Here is a 23,260-nt window from a genome sequence, read left to right on the forward strand (position 1 = left end):
CTGGTAGATTTCAACTGCCGACCTTTTAGTTAGCAGCTGTAGCACTTAACCCCTGGCCACCAGGGTTTCCTAGGTCCTGATACGTTTGTTATTTTCTCTCTTACTTAACCTGAATGTAAAGTTTGCGATGGCAGTGATTTTACTTATTTTGTTTGTTAGAATATTCTTACCACTTACAGCAGCCTCTGGAACATCATAAATGCTCAACAACAACAAAAATGTTTGAATTAATTATTTCAAGAACCAATTGTTTTTATTAAGTTTAGGTGGAAATTTTAATATACCCCCAAGAATGTCTTTATTTACTTGCTAAAAGGACATACCTGTGAACAGAAACAATAGAGAAGCAATCGTAGTTCAGATAGAAAACGTAAATCTCACTGATTTTGTTTAGAGAAGACAGTAAACTCTTTATTTGCTAGTAAAGGTGCTTGTCGGAAAATGGTCAGATGAAGGAGGAAAGAAATTAGCTACTTGTCCCAGCAATATTTTTCTAGAATCTGAGAATGTCCAACTTTACATCTACCATGCTCACCTGTTTTCCTATGGGACTAGAAAGAACCTCTTGGAAAATCCACAGAGAACTTGTGCATTTCCCTCTCTAGCCTGTTTCGTCGTCTTCTGAGAGAATACAATACTTTTCCACCAGAGCAACCCTGGGGCATTGATTTGCACCTTCTTTTCTGTTTTTGACTTTAATTGTCAGCAGGCAGTAGGTCCGAATCCCATTTTATGAAGTCTCAGAAGGTGATGTTCAGCCTTGTTATTATTTGAAAATATAGTGGTTTAATAGTAGCCTCTCCGGTGGCCTTATTTCTTCCCATTATTAGGTTTTTCCAGTGTTCTATTTTATACCTTTGCTTCCTTTTGTTCCCACATATTTTTGCTTTATTACTTGGTAGTTCATCTGTCAGAGAGTTATATGTAACAGGGGCATTCTCCAGATTTTCAGAGTTTCCTCTGTATTTGCTTTTAACTTATTAGCAAGCTAGTTCTCTGTTTCTCCCATCATGGAAGGTGAGAAATACAAAGATGCCCACGAGCCAAACTCAGCTCGGGACTCTGTGTTCTCACTGAACAGGGCTGGTATGAATCTTTCTGCTGATGCCTCGCAGGGTCTCAGACACGAGGGGTGGAAGCAGGAAGATCTTTTTAAGATTCTTTGTAGGCCTGCCTTTTATGGAAGCACTATGCGCGGGGTTTTCTTTTCTCTTGTCAGGTTGTGTGTAAGATTTCTGGTCTTGCTTTTACGGAAGTTCATCTATAAAGCATACCCAGAATTTTCCTATGGCATGGAAAAAATCATATTTAGTGATTAGAAGAAGCAAGTATATTACTAAATTTTCTGAAAACAATAAGCCTTTAGTATCTAAGAGATTATGATTTTTGTTTGAATTTCAAAGAATGCTTTCACCTATCTCCATTTTATTTATTATTTTACATTTAGTAAACCTTAAAAGAACCAATCATTTGTTATGAAGCATGCAGTAAAAAACTACCTTGCATTAAACCATGTGACTGCTGAAAATTCAACATGCCTCTCATTCAGTTTGGGGCCACTTCTTGCTTAAGTCCATGGTTTCTTACTGAATAACATTATACATTGTTGTTAGTTGCTGTCAAATTGGTTCCAACTCATAGCGACCAACAGAACGAAACACTGCCGGTCCTGCTCCATCCTCACAACCATTGCTAAGTTTGAGCCCATTATTGTCAGTCCATCTCGTTGAGGGTCCTCCTCTTTTTTGACGACCCTGTACAAATACTCCATTTGCATGCCACATGCTGAAGATTGTTTGCAAATAATAAACAGTAGCAGTTGTTTTTTTTTTTTCCTGGTCTTTCACGGATGCAGAACTTTTAACTAGCTAACTATCTTAGTTACCCCGGGCTGCTATAACAAAAATACCACAAGTGGATGGCTTCAACAAACAGAAGTCTCTTCTCTCACAGTCTAGTAGGCTAGAAGTCCAACTTCATGGCATCACCTACAGGAAAAAGGTTTCTCTCTTTGTCAGCTCTGAAGGAAGTTCTTTGCCATCAGTCTCCCCCTAGTCTAGGAGCTTCTCCATGTAGGAACCTGAGTCCAAAGGATGTGCTCCGCTCCTGGCACTGCTATCTTTGGTGGTATGAGGTCCCCGTGTCTTACTTCTCTCTTTTATATCTCAAAAGAGATTGGCTCAAGACACATTCAATCTTGTAGATTGAGTCCTGCCTCATTAACATAACTGCCCCTAATTCTACCTCATCAACGTCACAGAGATAGGATTTACAACACATAGGAAAATCACATCAGATGACAAAACGGTGGACAGTCACACAATACTGGGAATCATGGCCTAGCCAAACTGATACACATATTTTTTGAGGGACACAATTCAATCCATAAAATGTGGGATTATTGGTAGTTTTGTTAGTGAGGCAGGACTCAATCTACAAGGTTAGATTGTGTTTTAAGCCAATCTCTTTTGAGATATAAAACAAAGAAGCAAGCAGAGAGACATGGGGGCCTCATACCACCAAGAAAGCAGCACTGGGAGCAGAGCACATTTTTTGGACACAGGGTCCCTATGCTGAGAAGCTACTAGACCAGGGTGAGATTGATGATAAAGACCTTCCACCAGAGCTCATAGAGACAGAAAGCCTTTCCCTGGAGCTGACACCCTGAATTTGGACTTCTAGCCTCCTAGACTGTGAGAGAATAAACTTCTGTTTGTTGAAGCCATCCACTTGTATTTGTGTTATAGCAGCACTAGGTAACTAAGACAAGGAAGAAGACAACTATTAGGAATTAAGCTTAGTAAACACTAAGATGAAGAAAAAAAAGAGAGACCTGAAGTTCTTATAAGGAGAGACCGTAATGGCACTGGTTTGTAGGATATCAAAAATGACTTTATAGATCAATTATCATCTGTTCAAAATCTACTCTGTGCCAGGTGTTCTGTATATGATATTTACCAGTGTAACAACTTTGCAAAGTAGTATTACCCAAAATTTATAAGTGAGCAAAGAAATGCTCAGAGTGATTTAGTGTATTTCCTAAAGCTGACCTTCTGGTTAGCAGCCACAGCACCTAACCACTATGCCACCAGGGTTTCCTTTTCCTAAAGCAGGTCAGTAAATGCACAGAACCAGCACATGATAAAGGTAAGAACTCAAACCTGGGTTTATTTGACTGCAAAGTCCTGCTCTTTCACCACAGCTTGGGGGTTTAAAGCCCCAAAATTGAATTTAGTTTATGGCGACCAGATGAAATCCCCAAAACTCAATGTGGCAAATGCATGTTCTCTCATTAGAAAACTGGCCATTTATCTAAAGAAGGCTTACCTCTGACCTTGTCATTGTTCTTACCAGCTGCGGTTCTCCTGAGGTCTAAGCAAGGTTACTGCAGGGTAGTTATCCTCAAGAGGGGAGATTAAATCTGAAAGAAGTCAGATCAGTGAGTCTATGGTCTGGGAGAACTCGGTACCTCTTCTTTCCTAATCTGATTCACAGGAGTCTACTCATAGATCTTAAAACCCTTTAATGAAATCTTTGCTCCAAGGTAAAACCGCAGATTCTCTGGGAGGAGGTCATTGGTATCTCAGCAGGATTTGGCTGGGGAAGCAAGGGAGAACCAGAAGTTGAAAGTAACCCAAGAGGCTGGATGGGGAGTGGGGGGGGGGGGAGAACAAATACCTGCTAAGTCTCCAGTGTCCCAGGCCTCGTGCTCCATTCATTCACATCCCTATTCTCATATAACCCCATATTCATTTCTTAGGGCTGTTGTAAAAAAAAAAAAAAAAAATCACAAACTAGGTGGCTCGTAAGAACCAAAATTTAGTGTTTCATAGTTGTGGAGACAAGGAGTCTGAATTCAAGGTGTTAGCAGGGCCAGGCTCCCTCCAGAGGTTCTGGGGGTATATTCTTTTTTGTCTCTCCCAGCTTCTGAGAGCCCCAAGTGTTCCTTGGCTGGCAGCTGCAGCATGACCCCACCACCACATGAAGTTCTTACCCCTGTGTCTCTTCTCTTTTATAGGGACGACATCCAGGTTGGATTAGGACCCACCATACTCCAGTATGAACGAATGTTAGCTGATGACATCTACAGAAAAACAAAACAAAACCCATCGTCATAGAGTCAATTCCAACTCATGGTGACCCCATGTGTTACAGAGTAGACCTGCTCCATAGGATTTTCTTGGCTGTAATCTTTATGGAAGGCCTAGGTCTCTAGACCTTTCTTTCACAGCACCCCTGGGTGGGTTTGAACCACCAACCTTTACGTTAGTAGTCAAGGGCAAACCATTAGTGCCGCCTAGGGACCTTACATCTGCGAACATCTACAAAAGCTCTATTTCTAAACTAGGTCATATTCACAGGCACCAGGTGTTAGGACTTTAATATACCTTTTTGGGGGACACAATTCAACGCCCAACAATCCCCCAACACAATTCTATAAATAGTTCACTATCTGGATTGTTGAACAGCTTTCAGCAGAGCTTACAGACTAGGAAGAAGGTCTTGGCAACCTACTTCCAAAAAACTCAGCCAATGAAAACCCTCTGGGTCACAACAGTCCAACCGCATTGTGCATGGGGTCGCCATGAGTTGGGGGCAAACTCAACAGCAGCTAAGAACAATTGTGATTTTACACACTAAGAAATAAACTATCACAGGAGCCAAATAACTTGTGACTATTTATAAGTAGCAGAAATCTCAAACAATAACCAACCTCCCCTTTATTTAGCCTTTGCTTAAAAAAAAAAAATCCTGAAGGGAGTATTAAAAAAATAATAATAATAATTCCAGCTAATAGCCAGAAGGAAACCCTAGTGGCATAGTGGTTAAGAGTTTGGCTGCTAACCAAAAGGTTGGCAGTTCGAATTCACCAGGCACTCCTTGGACACCCTATGGGGCAATTCTGCTCTGTTCGATAGGGTCACTGTGAGTAGCAATTGACTCAACGGCAATGGGTTTGGTTTTTTTTTTTTTTTTTTAAATAACAGCCAGAAGAACAACTACCCAAATGCACTAAACACTCAAGCTCATCAACTCTGTCCAGCGGGCACACGCTGTGGCAGTTTCTGAAAGAACCTGTAGCTTCTTTTATTGGCTATGAACTTCACCCAGACTGTCTTAAATACAGCACAAGTATTGTCTCTATAAATTAAGATTTTCCATATAATCAACAATGCCTGCTGTGAAATGGTGGATTTAAATACACTTTATTAAAAAAAAAATCAAACCTATTTAAATATACCAAAGGTGCTTTTATAATTCTACTAACATGTCTGATAAGATTTTTGCTCTTTAAATGGTTTGATTATGTAAATTACTATCTGTTTTTCTAAGTTGTAAACATGTCATCATCTCCAACTTGAAAACTGAATCCTTTTGAAATATCGTGAGATCAGATTTATGGTTATTTGAGTTGGCAAAAAATTAAGTGTATTGTTTTCAATGCATCATGTTTGGGTGTGCCTGTAGAGTACATCTGAACATATTTACATAAGTAATCTATAATTATGCTGTTTTTCATAAATACAAAACTTACTGCCTTCAGTATTAATTACCTTACACTCCATCTTCGTTGAGCTAGAAGAATGGTGTTTTTAAAACTAAACACATTTGTTGTGCAAATGAGAATGCTCTTGCTTTTGCCAAAATACAGGGACATATAAGACTTCATCTCACAGGTGCCCCATGTTTTGTGAAATGACAATTATGTTTCCCACACACAGAGACGTGTCTTTAGCAAGCGCAGTGGGGTACCGCACTATCATTCGTTGGGGTGCCTGAGCGGGGTATTGATCAAAACCATTAACGATGCACTGAGTGCACCCCCGCCCCAACTTTTTTGCAGGCAGTATCAAACGATGCAGCTCCCAGATATACCTGATTGCATATGACGTTCAGGTAGCAGAGTTTCTAGGCTTGGATTTTCTCATCCAAACCAAGTTCAAGGCAAATGTGACGGGAGGGAGCTTTACTTTCCTTTATTTAATCTGTTTAAGTGGGCTACCTAAGTCTTGTTACTTCTAGAATCTAAGGATTCTAAGATCACATACGAGATCTCATATTACGTATGAAATCTCAATTTTATCGTTGAAATTCTTAGAAATATTTATATAAGCATTTACCCAGAAACAGCTCTTTGATCTGCCTTCTCTCGGAAAGAGATTGTGTAAGTGGCAACACGGCCGTTTTACTATCTATGGCCTCAGGGAAGGCATTTGCATGATTACAATTTCTTTTAATCCCCTTTAAAATGGGATAGTATATCCTTCTCCCCTGATACTCGTAGTTATCCCTGGAAATTGTGTGAGAATATGCCTTATCATTAAACATAAAAATGCTCTGATCTGTTTGTGAGAACAAGGTGTATGATCTCTAACTCTAACCCTGTTTTAACCTACACATTTTGCATGGTAGGTCTGCTGAGCACTCAGCTTCATAGAGGTTCCATGGGGAATAATAGGAAATATAAGAAGTGGTCCCCACTCTCAGCAGCCTTACAATTATTTTTTGGAGAGAGAGAGTAAAAACACCTGGAAATGATCATATGTTATTTTTTGTCCTTGAAAGCCATTTAACTTTCTTCCAGCAAGCTAAGTACTACCAATTTCCTTTGGGAAAACATTCCCTCTCACCCATCACTGTTTAAGCAGTTTGGGTACGGTTGACCCACCCACAGATCCGGGTGCACTCTCTTCTCTCCTGGATCTGAACTTGAAAGAACTGAAGACCTGCAGCTACAATTATTTTGCAAGCATGACAAGAGAGCTTATCTAGAAAGAATATCAACTAAGCATGCTGAAGAGCAGAGTTAAGCCTTGAGTCACAGGTCCTGGTGGCTGTACTACCTTCTGCGTTGAGTTGGATCAAAGCCGGTGTTGCCCTGGACTTTAGACAATAGGCTGGGATCTCTCGCACCTGGAAGGCACATTGCTACCTGATATACACCTGAAAAGCTAAAGAATATAAGTGATAAATTCCTGTTCACAGTGTAGTTCAGAAGATGGAAAAGGAGAAGCTGTAGTTCCAAGTATCCCCATTGTACACACAGATACACAGCATTTTTAATGTCCCAATATTTTTAAGTCAAATAGCTAAAATTCTGAACAGTAATCCATTTTCTCTCTCCACAGATAAAAAAGTAGGATTTTGTATTCCTTTGGAAAATTTGGTGGGTTCGTTGCTGCTGAGCGGGCTCTGAGTCACGGCAGCCTTATGTATAACAGAAGGAAACATTCTCACAGGTGTAGCTTTGGTACATTTGAGCCCACTGTTGCCGCTAATGTGTCAATCCAGCTCATGGAGAGTCTCCCTTGTTTTCGCTGACCCTCCACTCTACCAAACTTGATGTCCTTTTCTAGAGATTGGTCTTTTCTGATGACATGTCAAAAGTAAGCAAGACAAAGTCTCGCCATCCTTGCTTCTGAGGAACATTCTGGCTGTACTTCTTCCAAGACTGATTTGTTGTTCTTCTAGCAGTTCATAAAAAAAAAATATTCAATATTCTTTGCCAACAACACAATTCAAATGTGTCAGCTCTGTGATCTTTCTTTTTCATTGCCCAGCTTTCACATGCGTATGAGGTGACCGAAAAGGCCATGGCTTGGGTCAGGCACACTTGAGTCTTTAAGGTGACATCTTTGCTTTTTAACACTTTAGGGAGGTCTTTTTTTTTGCAGAAGATTTGCCCAATGCAATATGCATTGTTTGATTTCTTGATTTCCACTTCCATTGTCATTGATGGTTCACCCAAGTAGAAAGAAATCCTTAGCAGCTTCAATTTCTTCACTGTTTATCACAATGTTGTTTATTGATCTAGTTGTGCAGGTTTTCATTTTATGTTCAGGTGTAATCCGTATCAAAGGATTACATATTGAAGGTCTTTCACCTCCATCAGTAAGTGCTTCAAGGCACCTTCACTTTCAGCAAGCAAAGTAGTATCATCTGCATATTGCAGGTTGTTAATGGTCTTCCTCCAGTTCTGACACCGTGTTTTTCTTCGTACAGATTGAGTAAATAAAGTGAAAGAGCACAACTCTGCTGCACACTTTTAGATTTTAAACCACGCAGTATCCCACTGTTCTGTTTGAAGGATTGCATCTTGACCCATGTACAGATTTCACATGAGCACAATTAAGCGCTCTGGAATTTCCATTCTTTGTAAGGTTACTCCTGATTTGCTATAATCCACACAGTTGAATGTATAAAATTATTCTTGCACAAAATCAATTGGGAGAAGACTTCAGTACAAAAAAAACCTCATTAGGCATTGTGTTGAGATCGAAATTTTGATGTTGGAGCCCTCAGTTGGATATTTGAGGTGTGTTTTATAAAGAAACATAAAATGTAACACCTTTCAATAACTTTGCTGGTTGCAAAGTAATCACGAAAGTGTTTTTTCCAAGAGGACTACAAGAGAAAGGACTTTGTCCCTTCCTGGTTCTATAGCAGTGGCTCTCGACCAGGACATTTCTTCCCTTCAGGTGACAATTGGCAATGTCTGCAGAGATTTTTTATTATTATGACCGGAGGGAAGGATGCTACTGGCGCCGGATGTTGCTAAACACCCTGCAATGCACAGGACTGCCTCCTACAACAAAGAATTCCCTGGTCCAAAATGGCAATGGCATTGAGGCTGAGAAGCCCTGCTCTACACGTAGAGTAATCCTGAGGGCTCAGACATTGGGTTGAAATAGACCTGATGTAGGATTAACAAGGCTATTATGAGGAAATGGTAGAAATATTGCTCATATTTGGTGTTAGAAAATTAAAGTACAGTACTCTTACAGTATGTCTGCATATTTCTGTATTAACAGGTTACCTATGGATGATATTTTGTTTCTGTTTTGTCTTGTTTTCCAGTAATTATCACATAATATATCAAAGACCTAACCGGCTTGGGTGCTGTCATGGATTGTATTGTATCACTAAATGAATAATTTGTCTTATAAGGATCAGCACGAAGCTGGTTCCTACAAGATGGAGGTTAAAGGTGTCCCAAATGTCCAGCTTTTCCAAGCTGCTGTCCCACTCCATCATCTCTAACATCAGCAAATTCCTCTCTCCTTAGGACTTTCCCTCCTGTCTTTGGGTTTCCTAATTAACTGCAATGTCTCACAGAACTCACGAACCATGCAAAAGAAATGGCTCACATCATTGTAGAGGCTGGCAAGTCCCAAATTCATGGATCAGGCTTAGACTTCTCCTGGCCCTCAGTCTCTGCCCGAAGGCACTTAGCGTTCTCCCTCCGTGGGCCGGGAAGCTCACTGCAGTGTTTCCTGCTAGTTTCTCCTTCTTTGGTTGTGGTGGGCTCTCCCCTTTGCTCCAGAATTGGCTCTCCTTTAAGGTAAAACTGAGCAATTCCCCTTGGTAGACCACAACTCCCCTATCACACAATCACCTGGTAGGTGTTATAAGACCATGGCTAGAAAAGTGACACAGAAGTACTTAATCCACCACAGTCCCCCCAAAAGTATGTGTCAACTTGGCTAGGCCATGATTCCCGTTATTGTGTGGTTACCCTCTATTTTGTGAACTGATGGGATTATCCTATGTGCTGTAAATCCTAATCTCTGCCTGAGGCTAATGAGGCAAGATTAGGTTATGTTAAAGAGGATTAGAGTAGGATGTAACACCCTTACTCAGGTCACAGGTCTGATTCGATGTAAGGGAAGTTTCCTTGGGGTGTGGCCTGCATTACCTTTTATCTTACAAGAGATAAAAGGAGAGAGAGGTGAGCAGAGAGACAGGGACCTCATGCCGCCAAGAAGGAAGAGATGGGAGCGGAACGTGTCCTTCGCAACCAGGGTCCCTGCACTGAAAACCATTTAGACCCAGGGGAAGATTGACGCCAAGACACATGCGGATCTCCAAAGAACGCTTGGCCCACAGATGTTGGAGGGTGATAAGGACCTCCCCCTAGAGCCAAAAGAGAGAGAAAACCTTCCTCTAGAGCCAGCACTCTGATTTTGGACTTCTAGCTTCCTAAACTGAGAGAGAATAAATTTCTGTTCGCTAAAATATCCACTTGCAGTATTTCCATTATAGCAGCACTAGATAACTAAGACAGGTGTCTTTGGATATAAATCCAGAAGCCTTTGGTATTGATAGCTACGCAACCTTGTGATTTAAAGGGGCTAGCTTCATTCAGGCCGTTGCCCACATGATTTATAAGGGTATACTATATTTGTGACCTTGTACTAGACCGTCAAATCTAAATCAAATCTTCACATATCGTGATCTCTCCTGCAGCAAAAGTCAAAGGGGAATACTCTAATTCTACAAATTAGTCAGTGGAGATGCTCCTTCGAGGTAGAATTCGCTGAGATATTTTTCTACAGTAAAATTCAGAGATGTGGCTGTATTGAAACGAATGTCAAACAGCAAAGTCATTAAAATCAAACCTGCTATTCAATTTCATAGACAAGGCGTTCGAGAATGTAGACAGTAAGAATCAAGATTTTAAGAGAAACCTGATGTTGTCTAAAGCAATCATACAGATTTAATTTTATATGACTTATTTTATTTTAGTCATTACAAGTTAAAAAATGATTGCTTTGCCAAAAAGATGCTGTGGAAAGTTCTGGATACTACTGGAAAAAAGGCAGCACCTTTTAAACCATCAAAAACAACCACACAAACTCATTAGTAGATAAGTTATTTAATTAGTTAAACCTCAGTATAAGTGTAAATTGAATATAAAAATCCCTGGTTCTTGAATTAAGTCATACCTGAGAGAATTAAAGTTCAAAAATAAGAGTATTCCATCTCCTGGTTTCACAGAATAGATTTTTCAGTGTGCTTCTAAACTTTTGATCTTTCTTAGTCACAGTTAACAGCAGCAGAAGTAAGACGGAATCACGCCCTGCCTATGGGACCGTGCAAACACTCTGAGGCACCTGGAAATCCTAAAAGCATATTTGACGCTTGGACAATAACATCTAGAATGTTTCTGCAAATTGGTCAAAAATTAAATTATCTGCTGGCAAATTCTAATTAAATAAGAAATGTTGGGTTTTAACATTCATTGAAGTTCAGTCACTTGTTCCCAAAGCATACAATATTTCTTCTGTAATTTTTTTGAAAAACAAGATCACCTTTATAAATAACAGCAGGCAATTCATTAGCCCACATACAATGGTTAACAGCTTCTATTCCCTATACAAGATTACAGGTTATAAAATAAATGCAATGCTCACACTTTACGACCCAAATCCTATCAATTATTATGTGGCCTAAGCAAATAACTCTGCTGCTGTTGAGTCAAAGCCCAACATGGGATAGGTTTATTGTTCACTTCATCTTGATGGGACAGGTAGGCAGAAAAATCCCATTTTTTTAGTGTTAGAGATAAAAAACCAGAAGCAGGATACCCACTTGCTCAAGGTTACCCAGGGGTAGAACTGGAAAGGAGCCAAGATAATAAGAAATATATTAAATGCAGAAGAATTCCTTCACCGTGAGGTGCTCAGGGATTGCAAAGCAGTTATGGCTGAAAGCATTGCTCTTTAAACACACTTGTTTACAGAGAAAATGTCACGATTGTTTTTATGGATTTTATTATGGTTTTATTTCTCTTTGCGAGATGAAGCTGATTTGATTAGATAAAGTAAGGGCTCTCATCTTACCCAGATGGATCTATGTGGATGCCTTTACTGTTTAGCAGAAAAAAATACTTCAGAATTTTCTATCCCAGTGTTTTGCAAAATTTCCCACTGCAATGAGCCAATGATTAGAGACAATATCAGAGCACACTACTGAATATGGCTATTATGGATTGAATTGTGTCCCCCAAAAATGTGTGTCAATTTGGCTAGGCAACGATTCCCAGCGTTATGTGACTGTCCACCATTTTGTGATGTGATTTTTCTATGCGTTGTAAATCCTACCCCCATGATGTTAATGAGGTGGGATTAGAGGCAGTTATTTTAATGAGGCAGGACTCAATCTATAAGATTAGGTTTTAAGTTGATCTCTTTTGAGATATAAAAGAGAGAAGTAAGCAGAGAGACATAGGGACCTTATATCACCAATAAAGCATCGCCGGAAGCAGTGTGTGTCCTTTGGACTTGGGGTGCCTGTGCTGAGAAGCTTCCAGTCCAGGGGAATATTGATGACAAGTACCTTCCTCCAGAGCCGACAGAGAAAAAGCCTTCCCCTGGAGCTGGCATCCTGAATTTGGAGTTCTAGCCTATTAGAGTGTGAAAGAATAAACTTTTCTTTGTTAAAGCCATTCACTTGCGGTATTTGTTATAGCACCATTAGATAACTAAGACAGTAGGCTTTAGCCTGGTTCAACAACTGCATGCCTGCTGTTTCTATGAACTCTAACAAGTTATCTTAAAAATGCATTCAGATTTAGCATTCAACTTCATAAAATATGTGTTGATAATATGAAATTAATACTCTAAAAATGTATCATCAATCTATGCCAGGTTTATCCTGTGGCTACAAGTAACAAGCCCCCCCCAAACAACTAATCCCTAGCATAATGGTGTGTATGACCAGATGGGTACTAGCAGGCCACTCTGGGACTCTGGCACCATAGCTAGTTAGTGTCTTGAATTGGAGGTACTCTATGAGATGAGAGGGTGGAGGGGGTTAGAAGCTGGTGAAATGGACACAAAAAGAGAGAGAGTGGAGGGAGCTTGTGGGCTGTAATTGGGAATATGTAGCAAGGTGTATATGGGTTTTTGTGTAAGAGTCTGACTTGATTTGTAAACTTTCACTTAAAGCACAATAGAAAAAAAAAAAAAAAAAGATTGGAGGTACTCTAAAAGTTACCTGGAGTGATGGTTGCAAATGTTTCTGCCTTCATTTGTTAAGACAGAATTTCTCCTGTTGTGGAGTCAAAAGATTTCAGCTACTGTATGGCAGTGAGCAAACCACTCAAGCTCTCTGGGCCTTTAATATCAGATATAATTTGGGGAACTGAGTAGATTAATGATCCGAGTCAGGAGCGTGAATTCTGGTGCCGGCTTTAATGATAACTCCCTACCAACATTTATAAACAGTGTCTTCTTTTGGACAAAATATCAAATATAGTTCCCTTTTGGATGAAATGCCAAGAAGGTTTACTGTAAGTAAAACATTGATTTATGTGAGAAAGTAGTACAATAAGATTGCTGTAGCATAGTGCCTTGAACGTGGCAGTCTATCAGTAACGTTGGTGGGATTGAGTTAATGAATTTAAAGAGGACATCCGTGGGCTACTTAGACAAATCTTAGAAAAAACAGTGATCCTCTCCACTGATGTGGTCTCTGTCATCCTACCTAAACTTGCTTGTACAAAACACAGGTCAGGATAAATGGAATATATCTATCATGCATGTTAAGAGATAAAGACTCACATCCCTCATAATCTGTTCCAAATTTTTAAATTATCACTGATAAGGAAAATGTTTTATATCTCACTCAATTCATGAGTGCCATAATTGAAGCTCCTTCTTCATGTATTCTCCTCAACAGGACTTGGGAAAAGATTCTTCTTTACTTTGGGCATTATCCCAGCTTCTTCCTCTTCAAAATGAGCCCACTATGTTGTGGGCTCCAGTAGTCCTTTTATTATGAAGATTACTATTTTAGTTATTCTGCTTATATATACACACCTGTACCAACAAATTATCTTCTTGAATAAGTTTTTTCAATATAGTAGATCTGACCAAGTTTAGAGAGCTTTTCGAAGCCCTTCAGAACCAATGTGGTTATTGGTTTTTGACTTCAAGTAAGCAAAATAAACAAACCGCATGCTAAAGTGAGCACTAATCCTTTCTGTATTTTGGGGCAAATAGAAATCATCAATATTCTGAATTCATGGTTGACAACTGATCATGGATTTACGAAAAGGGATAGCAAATTTAGGGTTAGAGAATTACACCCCCCAAAGAACAGTAAGCATCCATAGACCTAAAGTCAGAGCCAGCTGCGGAGGAAAGGTTCAGGTTTAAACACAACAGGGAGTCCCTCGGTGGGGCCAATGGTTAACACACTCAGTTACTAGCTGAAAGGCTGGTGGTTCGAGTCTACCTAAAGGTGCCTCAGAAGAGAGTCCCAGTGGTCTAATTCTGAAAGGTCACAGTCATTGAAAACCCTGCAGAGCACAGTTTTACTTAGACACACACGGGGTCACCACGAGTTAGAATCAACTCTACAGCAAGTGGTACTCACTGGATGGGGAGAGAACATTTAAAACTGTGTGAGGGTGTGTTTGCTTCTCACTACTGGCCTTTTGGGTCGGTTGGGTTACTGGCCTTTAGTGCCCTGAGGCCAAGGATGTTACAAGCCCAACAAGGAGTGACACGGTCCCACCTACTAAAGAATCGCCTGGCCCAATGTAACAGCTGGGCTTCCACTGAGAGATACCAACCAGATGAAGCAAATTTCATAGGTCACTATAGGTAACAGTCCTTTTCAAACTTCTCCAAAAATGAGAAGTGGGAGGAGCATTTCCTAACTCATTTTATGAGGACAACATTAGCCTGTCATGAAAATCAGACAAAGCAGACAGAAGAAAATTACAAACCAATATTCCTTACAAATATACATGTAAATATGCAACAAAATACTACCAAGCTGAATCCATCAGCATAATAAAAGGATTAAACATTCTCAACAAAGGGGATTTATCCCAGGGATGCAAGGATGGGTCAAGGCAATAAAATTAATCAATGGAACATTCAACATTAAGAGAACAGAGGGGAAACACCAATTATCTATCAACTCAATTCCCCAAATTACATCTGAGATTGAAGTTCAGAAAAGTGATCTAGACAGGCAGATCCAGAAATCCTTGCCTGGAGACTGAACAGTGAGAAAAGAGCATCAGAAGCAGAGGCAAGGGGTCAGAATCTCCAGTGTTTGCTAAATGACAATCTCACCGACGATTGAGAGCCTCCCATATTCAAGACCCATACTCAGCATTTGCGGGGAAAAATGTAAGACATGGTCCTTCTCCTCTGGTCCACTTTGGACATGAGTTCTGTGTCACACAGAGCTCCCAACCAGATTAGGGTGGCCAGCACTGCCTTCAGGAAAACACAAATGTTATTCACAAAACAGGGCTAGTCTTGTGAAGTCACTAATCTCACCCCAATGTGTGGCCCTTACACCATGTTTCATTGCCCTGGGGCAGATTTCTTTGAGCCCCAGGCATCAACTGAGCTCAGCAAATCTCCTTGGCTGCCCTTGTGGCTCCACTGCCTGATGAATGAGTCTACTTACTGACTTCTGCCATCCTTAGGCCTTCCAGAGCCTCTGGAGAAGAACCTTCCTCAGGCCCATGTGTGACTGGCTTGACTTCCACGGCATACAGACACCGGTTAGTACCTGTAGGTTATGCTGGAGCCTTTTACCCACCCTCAGCTGTAACTCTTAATATCAAATGACTGGGATTTTTTTTCCCTGAGCCCCAAGAATCAAGAATATTTAACTCTGCAGCATTTTAGAAGCAATCTTTGTTTTTTAGCTTTGGTGTTAATAAAAGAGATAAACCATATATCCCACCATTTTGTTTTGTTTTAATCTGGCCTCTAGAGGGAAACCTGAAGCACCTGTGATGCCCAGAGCAACGATAATGCCACAGGAATGAGATCAGGCCAAGGTTGACAACCCAAAGAGTCACCCTGAACACTTATCCTCAGGGGACACTTACCCTCACAAATAGCTGATTTTTATGAGTTGAATTATGTCCCCCCAAAATATGTATTATAAATCCTAACCTCTATGCCTGTGGTGGAGCCCTGGTGGCATAGTGGTTAAGAGATGGCTGCTAACCAAAAGGTCACCAGTTCAAATCCACCAACCACTCCTTGGAAACGCTATGGAGCAGTTTCACTCTGCCCTTGTAGAGTCACTATGGGTCGAAATCGACTCGAAGGCAATGAGTTTTGTTTTGATTTTACAGATAGGGGAAAGATTGGTGCCAAGCCACATGGAGATCTCCAAGGAACCAGGAAATAAGCTGAAGAGACAGGGACCTTCCCCGAGAGCCAACAGAGAAAGAAAGCCTTCCCCTAAAGCCAGTGCCCTAAATTCAGACTTTTAGCCTCCTAAACTGTAAGAAAATAAATTTGTTTCTTAAAGCCATCGACTTGTGGTATTTCTAGAAACACTTTTTATTTATCATTTGCCAGTTGCGGGCTCCTCCCTCACTTAATGACCTGAGCTCAGTCCTCCATAAGGAACTTGGGGAAACTGAGGGGCTTCACGCCTGGTGTCCACAGAACCCGGGTGACATCATCACATAACGCAAAGAGAGGGGGGAGCTTCCACTTAGCCTGCCAGGTAGCCAGTGGGGGTTTTCTCTGTAGAGTAGGCCCATGACGCTGCCCCCGTGTGGAATGGCTGCCTCTCTCTGCTCTCCTTGGCAGGGTTCCTGTTTTAGGAACTACAAGACATAGGGCCCCATTTTCCAGGCATAGGCAGATGGCAAAAATTCTTTTCCTTCAGAACTTACAGATGAGCAGATGCTTTTCTAGGTAGAGGTAAATTCACTTTGCTATTTCCTTTGTTTTTAAAGAAAACAAATATATTCCTATTACTGATAACAACGTCAGTAGTACTTCGCGTGTAGTTTGACGCTCACAGAGCCCTGCCTGGTTATCTTTCAATGGCTTGAATACACGTCCACGCTCTTTTCCTAAGGGTGTTTAGCTCCCTAGTTCAGAAATGAATCTCACGAATTACATATAAACCAGCTTTCTAAATCTTTCAACACATCCCAGACTCACCACTGAGAAGCTAACCAAACATAATTGTAAATTACAGGCATCTAAAACAGATAATTACCTTTCCAGGGTTAAGGTCCTCTTGGGAAACTGTTTTTGTTCCAATGGTTCACGGGACTGAATTTCTTCTAAAGAAACTGTGATAACATCTTAATCCAGTATTAACTTAGTGCCTTTGACTTCAGCCTTGACCTGAGCAGCAATGAAACCAAAGATTTAACACGTGTTTTACTCAAGTCAGAGGCACTATAGCACAGAGGGTCTGTGTTAAATCGTGATGATGACAAATATCTCTTTTTTTACGTGCCCAAACAGAAATATCTGCTAACCAAAAGGTCGGCAGTTCAAATCCACCAGCTGCTCCTTGGAAACCTTATGGGGCAGTTCTACTCTATCCTTATATGGTTGCTTTGAGTTGGAATTGACTCGATGGCAACAGGTCTAAACAGAAATTAAAAAAAAAAAAAATTCTCCCTATGGAAGGCAAAATGGAGGTAAACATACTGACTGCAATATATCAAACTTTCCTTGTGAAATAAGAAGTCTACAAGTATGTCATATAACTTCCAGTTTCAGCCAAGATAGAATAATAGGGACTGGTCTTAGTCTTTCACCTGGAATACCTACAACAACAACAACAACCAGAAAACATATTTTTTAAAAGCGTTTTCATTACAGTGGGCATGAGGAGCTGAGGACGGTGAGCCCTGGGAGATGAGAAGCAAACAAGGTGAGCTCCGCAACAGCACCAGATCTCTGCCTTGAGTGAGCTTCCAGAAATCACTGCCGGGACGGTGAAGCCAGGCAGAGCCTAGTGTCAGTCCTGTTGAGGACACAGAGCTGAGAGTTCCAGGAGACCAAGGCAGACAAATTTTGCGGGATAGAGGAGACCAAGGCAGATAGATCTCCAGAGATCTGTAGAACGTCCCCCTTGAGTACTCAGCAGAGCATTTGTCTGCACCTGTGTGTGAGAAAGCAACTAATGACCGGGAGGAGAACCATCTGAAAGGATTAGAGGGAAGAGACAGTGAGCAATACCCAACACAGGGCTGGAAAAAGTGCCTGTCCCCACAGCCAACCTAGAAAAGTCTCATAATTTACAGTAGAGTACTCAGAATGATTTCATCTCAGTAATGGGGAGTAATTATCCCTAAACGAAATGCTGCTCTGGTCTCACCTCATGAATTTCAAATGTAAATCCAAGAGGATCCAACTGTTTCCAAGTACCTTAGCTGCATCCCAGAACACATCTCAATAATCTTTATAAAAACAAAAACCAAATCTGTTGCCATTGAGTTGATTCTGACTCATAGAGACCCTACAGGACAGAGTAGAACGGCCCCATAGGGTTTCCAAGGAGCAGCTGGTGAATTCCAACTGCAGAGCTCTTAACCACTGTACCACCAGGGCTCCAATAATTGTTATAGGAATACACAAATACCCAATACCCAACAAATGTTACATTTGAAGCAGTAAATCATAAAAAACCTTATATTCACAAATAACAAATTCATACAACAAAGATTTATTATACTCAGAGATAGGTAACAAGAGTTTCTGAGTTCTCAAGAAGCTTTACAGGGCTGTAGGGAGCAGGAAGGGTGGCAGGTATTACCACTGAAGTAGGAGTCCCTGGGTGGTGCAAATGGTTAAGAGCTAGACTACTAACTGAAAGGTTGGTGGTTCAAACCCACACAGAGACGCCTGGGAAGTAAGGCTTTTGATCTACTTCCAACAGGTCACAGCCTTGAAAACTGTGTGCAGCAGTTCTACTCTGCATTCATGGTGTTGTCATGAGTTGGAATTGGAATTTTTAGTGGCTGCAGGGTACTAAGATTTTTACTTATGACATAACTCCACATGCGAATGCTATACAGTTAAAAAATAACTCGATTGAATTAATTGCAATGGCTGACTTATTCAAGTTCCCTTACTTTTGTGCATCATCTGGGAATGAGGTCCCCACTGATTGTGTACCAGGATGTGTGCAAGAGCACACCCTTGTGTTTATATCACAGAACAGAACATTGCTGACCCTCCTGGCTGGAATTGTTGGATCAGCAGATATGGATGTACAAGACGGTTGTCTCAAAATGGATCAGAGACCTGTTATCTATTAATATAATCCATCCTTGCCCAGTGACCACTCATGTTGGATCCAGTAGCAAGTTAGAGTTGACAGCCCACCCCCCCCCCCTTGTTTATTAGAAAGAAATAGCATACTCCCAAAAGACTCACCAAGATAGGGAGTTTCAATTACACAGGAGGGGGCCATAGGAGACAGATGTCAATGAAGGTGTTGAAGTGGTAGGGTCCTCATAGCTTAAACAAACTTGTGCATGGGTGCCCTTGTGACCCTTCAGGCTGACACGTTCTTATGTACTGGAGTATCAGTTTTATTTAGTGCCCTGCAGTTTCCCTTCCACTGAGGTGCTTGCTTTTCCTTGTGTCCTGTCTGCTTGGCATCTATGGGTCTTTGCTTTGGAAAACCAGTGCCCCTGTTTTGTTGATGCCCTAAGCACGTGCTTACATTGGTTATTGAGTAGACTGTCCCTGCTCTCTGGGCCACCTGGCCTCTCACTCGTGGAGGTTGTCTTTCTGCTCACCTCTCTGTCAGAAGTCTTGTCCCCCTGACAAGATTCTCACAGGACTCCAGAGGTCAATGGCAGCCTTAGGTAACTCATGACCTGGCTGCTTCTATAGCTACCAGCCCAGACTCTGTTTTCTAACTCCACATTCCCCAAAGAGAAGCCTAATAAACCCCACTCAGCTTTTCCAACTGGATCACACCATGTATGTTCTGTAAGTCAGGTGTCCCAGCACTGTGCCCAGTCATCTGTTTCTGGAGGCCGAGCATAGCTATCTCCCTTCTCAGGGCAGATTAATTTAGCAGAGGATGTGGGCAAGCAGGAACTCTTCACAAAGGAGGAGCTGGAAAGATGAACAGACATTTGCCAAGTAGATGAGAGTAATGGAGAACCTTTCACACAGACAGAAAACCAAGGAGACGTGAGTGATCGTTGTCTAGTGGCTGAAAGATAAATCCCTTCATATTAGCCTCCTCTGCTAATAAGATTATTTTTAATACAAGTCAGTTCCACCATTCTGTCTGCCTATATGGTTTGTTCTTCTTACAGAAATAGTCCATTCAGGGATCTTCTGGCTTAGTTAACTGCTAAATGGAAAGAAAGCATCTAGAACGAGCTCTGTCTTGTACACTCTGGCTGGTCAGATCAAATCTGCAGAACTGTATTGCGTTCTGGGAAGCACCCTTAGAGAGCTGTTGGTAAAGACAGAATGGATTAAGAGGAGGTAATGAAAGGAAGAAGAGTAAGAAAACCAATCAATTTGAACAGACAAGGGGAAACAGGAAGGAAGGAAACATATTCTGTGTTTTGGTGGCTCTATACTTAACTGTGAAAACCCCTGGCTAAAACTTACCTCAGCCGTTGGGAAGCTCTGTGACTCTTATCGATGCTGTATTTGTTTCTTTAACAATGTAACACCTGTGCTAGAGAGCCTCATCCTAGTTCCATCGCTTACTCACTGTGAGACTCAGTCCTGTCAGTACCTCAGTTTCTTCATCTGTAAAATGACAATAATAACGGTAGCTTCTTCATGGCATAATTATAAGAATTAAAGTTTCATGTATCTAAAACACTCAACAGAGGTCTGTGGGTAATACCATAGTCTTGGGGAATATCTAGCTCAATTGGCATAACATAGTTTATAAAAAAATGTTCTACATTCTACTTCGGTGAGTAGCGCCTGGGGTCTTAAAAGCCTGTGAGCAGCCATCTACGATACTTCACCGGTCTCACCCTGTCTGGAGCAAGGGAGAATAAAGAAAATCAAAGACACAAGGGAAAGATTAGTTCAAATGCCCAATGGACCATAGCTAGCACAGTCTCCACCAGACTGAGTCCAGCACAACTAGATGGTACCCGGCTATCACCACTGACTGCTCTGACAGGGATCACAATAGAGTGTCTGGACAGAGCTGGAGAAAAATTTAGAACAAAATTCTAACTCACAAAAAAAGACCAGACTTACTAGCCTGACAGAGACTGAAGAAACCCTGAGAGAATGGCCCCCAGACACACTTTTAGCTTAGTAATGAAGTCACTCCTGAGGTTCACTCTTCAGCCAAAGATTAGACAGACCCATAAAACAAATTGAGACTAAAGAGGCACACCAGCCCTGGGGCAAGGACTAGAAGGCAGGAGGGGACAGGAAAGCTGGTAATAGGGAGCCCAAGGTCGAGAAGGGGAAAGTGTTGACATGTCATGGGGTTGGTAACCAATGTCATAAAACAGCATGTGTACTAATTGTTTAACAAGAAGCTAGTTTGTTCTGTTAACCTTCATCTAAATGACAATAAAAAGGGGGGCGGGGAACACTCAACATAATTTCTCTCCCTTTACCATGCCAAATATATACATCCCTATCTTTTTTTTTTTTTTTATGTTAGTTTCCTAATGCTGTTATAGCAGAAATACCACAAGTAGGTGGTTTTAAAGAGCAGAAATTGAGTTTTTCACAGTTCTGGAGGCTAAAAGTTCAAACCAGGGTCTGGGTTATGGGGGTTCTTGTAGGGAATCCTGGGCATTCCCTGGTCTCTTGATGTGTACACGATCTGTACATGGAACCAGTCCTCCATCCCATGTGTGCATATCTGTGTGTCTGGTCGTCTCTTTTTAGGACTCAGAAGTCATTAGATTTAGAGCCCACCATATACTTGGGTATGATCTAATTAACAAGCAAAAATTCTATTTCCAAACAGAATTATATCCATAGGTTTAGGGGTTAGGATTTCAACACTCTTAAAAAAAAAAACACTCTTAGGGGGACATAATTTAATTCAGCATATTTCCCTTGCCCTACACCTGTACACACTAGCCCACACTGTCTCAACCCCCTTAGTTGACACGAAAGATGAGAAAGCAGAAGCTAATCTATGGCACTGGGTTTTTTCTGGGTAATCTACACTCTCGTTTGTTTTTCGACTAACGGAAGATGGAATGTCCCTCTAGAATTACCCTTGGACAGTGAAGAATTTGGGTTTATTTCTCCCAAGTATTTGTATTTTTAACATTTTCTTCAAATGCAGAAATAACAACAGCCTGTTAATCTGGATGCCTTTTAAGGTGATAGTTAAACAAATTATTTTTAAGAATCATAACATTCTTCTAACTCTGAAGGCACCTGTTTGTTCCCAGATCTAAGTCCCTTTGTGATAGTTACTCAGCATCTCAAGGGACTGAGAACAAAATTTCAATCCCAAAAATTACTAGAATTTGCTGTGATGGCCAAAATCGTTCTCTATTGGCTACCTTTATTTCTTAAGCTGGGTTTAGCGGGTACAGTTACAAGTATCTGACAGGCATATGTTTTTCCATTGATAAGAAGAAAAGTTTCGGGGACAGGTGTTCTCAAGGTTCATGATGAAATTTTGAAAATGCATTGTTCTCTTCCCTTATGTCCAATATGTCCACCATGTCAGCCCCAAACAAACATATGTAGCTAAATTCCTTTACCTGGTACTGGTAGAGCTCCGGATCACACTGTGAGGTCTTGGTGCAGGAAATTGTTAGAATCATCCTCTTTAGATCTGCGAATATTCGGCTGACAGAAGCTCACCAGTTCTTCCTACTGGAGTGCATGAACTTACCCCTCCCCCCCATAATGTGGTCACCCAGGGGAATTTGAACACGTACTAACTGAAGTATTTAAAACCACCACATAAAAAACAAGGAGAATTTTTACTGGAAGAAAGACCCGAGAAAATCTATTTGTGAGCGTCAATGTGACCTACTATAACAGCTTGGAACTCCTGGGGGATGCAAATGGTTAACGCACTCAGCTGCTAATCAAAACGCTGGAGGTTCAAGTCCACCCAGAGGCACCTCCGGAGAAAGGCCTGACGATGTATTTCCAAAAAAGCAGGCACCGAAAACCCTGTGGTGCACAGTTCTACTCTGACACACCTGGGTTCACCATGAGTTGGAGTCGACTCAACGAAAACTTTTTTTTAACCAAAACAAATAAAATGGCGTATTTTCTGACTTATTTGGCATTCTGTCCCATTATGTAAAAGAGAACTCAAAAGTGCGATAATAGGGGGAAATCCATTTTTCGAAAGGGAGACTCTGACATGCCCTTATCCACCAAAATCAGAGGAAGGAGTATCAAGAACATGAGGACTACAGGGTCTTTGCACTCATATCACTTCTGACTAGAAACATCTCTGCTCAAACGAAGTAAATATTGTTGGGAACCATTTCCAAGGAAATTTCCATTTTGTCACAGAATCACATATACGCTTCTGTAAATTATTATCTAGTCAAGTAAAGGAAGAACCATTGTATAGTTTCTGAGGGAAACACCCAACTATATTTTTAAGTTGCACTAATATGTTCAAATTTATTGATATTTTTCAGCGAACATAGGTGGATCGTGTTAAGAAACAGGCTTAAATATCTAGAATAGGCAAGTGTATAGAGACCAAAGTTTGTTGGTGGTTACCAGGGGTGATGGGA

General features: G+C 41.0%; 1 long non-coding RNA gene across 2 annotated transcripts; it reads right to left on the reverse strand.

Annotated features, from left to right (window-relative positions):
• Nucleotides 1–274: 274 nt before the first annotated feature.
• LOC111752294 (uncharacterized) lies at nt 275–22,492 on the reverse strand. Of its 2 annotated transcripts, XR_002787249.2 has the most exons (7): nt 22,259–22,491; nt 20,163–20,306; nt 16,783–16,913; nt 3,995–4,084; nt 3,679–3,762; nt 3,328–3,421; nt 275–1,285 (listed from the first exon to the last, which is right to left on the reverse strand). It is a non-coding gene; the product is annotated as an uncharacterized LOC111752294 (long non-coding RNA). The 2 variants fall into 2 exon arrangements; XR_010319166.1 differs by lacking the exon at nt 16,783–16,913 and having other exon boundaries at nt 22,259–22,492.
• Nucleotides 22,493–23,260: the final 768 nt, after the last annotated feature.

Source organism: Loxodonta africana, chromosome 23 (assembly GCF_030014295.1).
Source record: "Loxodonta africana isolate mLoxAfr1 chromosome 23, mLoxAfr1.hap2, whole genome shotgun sequence".
NCBI classification, from domain to species: domain Eukaryota; kingdom Metazoa; phylum Chordata; class Mammalia; order Proboscidea; family Elephantidae; genus Loxodonta; species Loxodonta africana.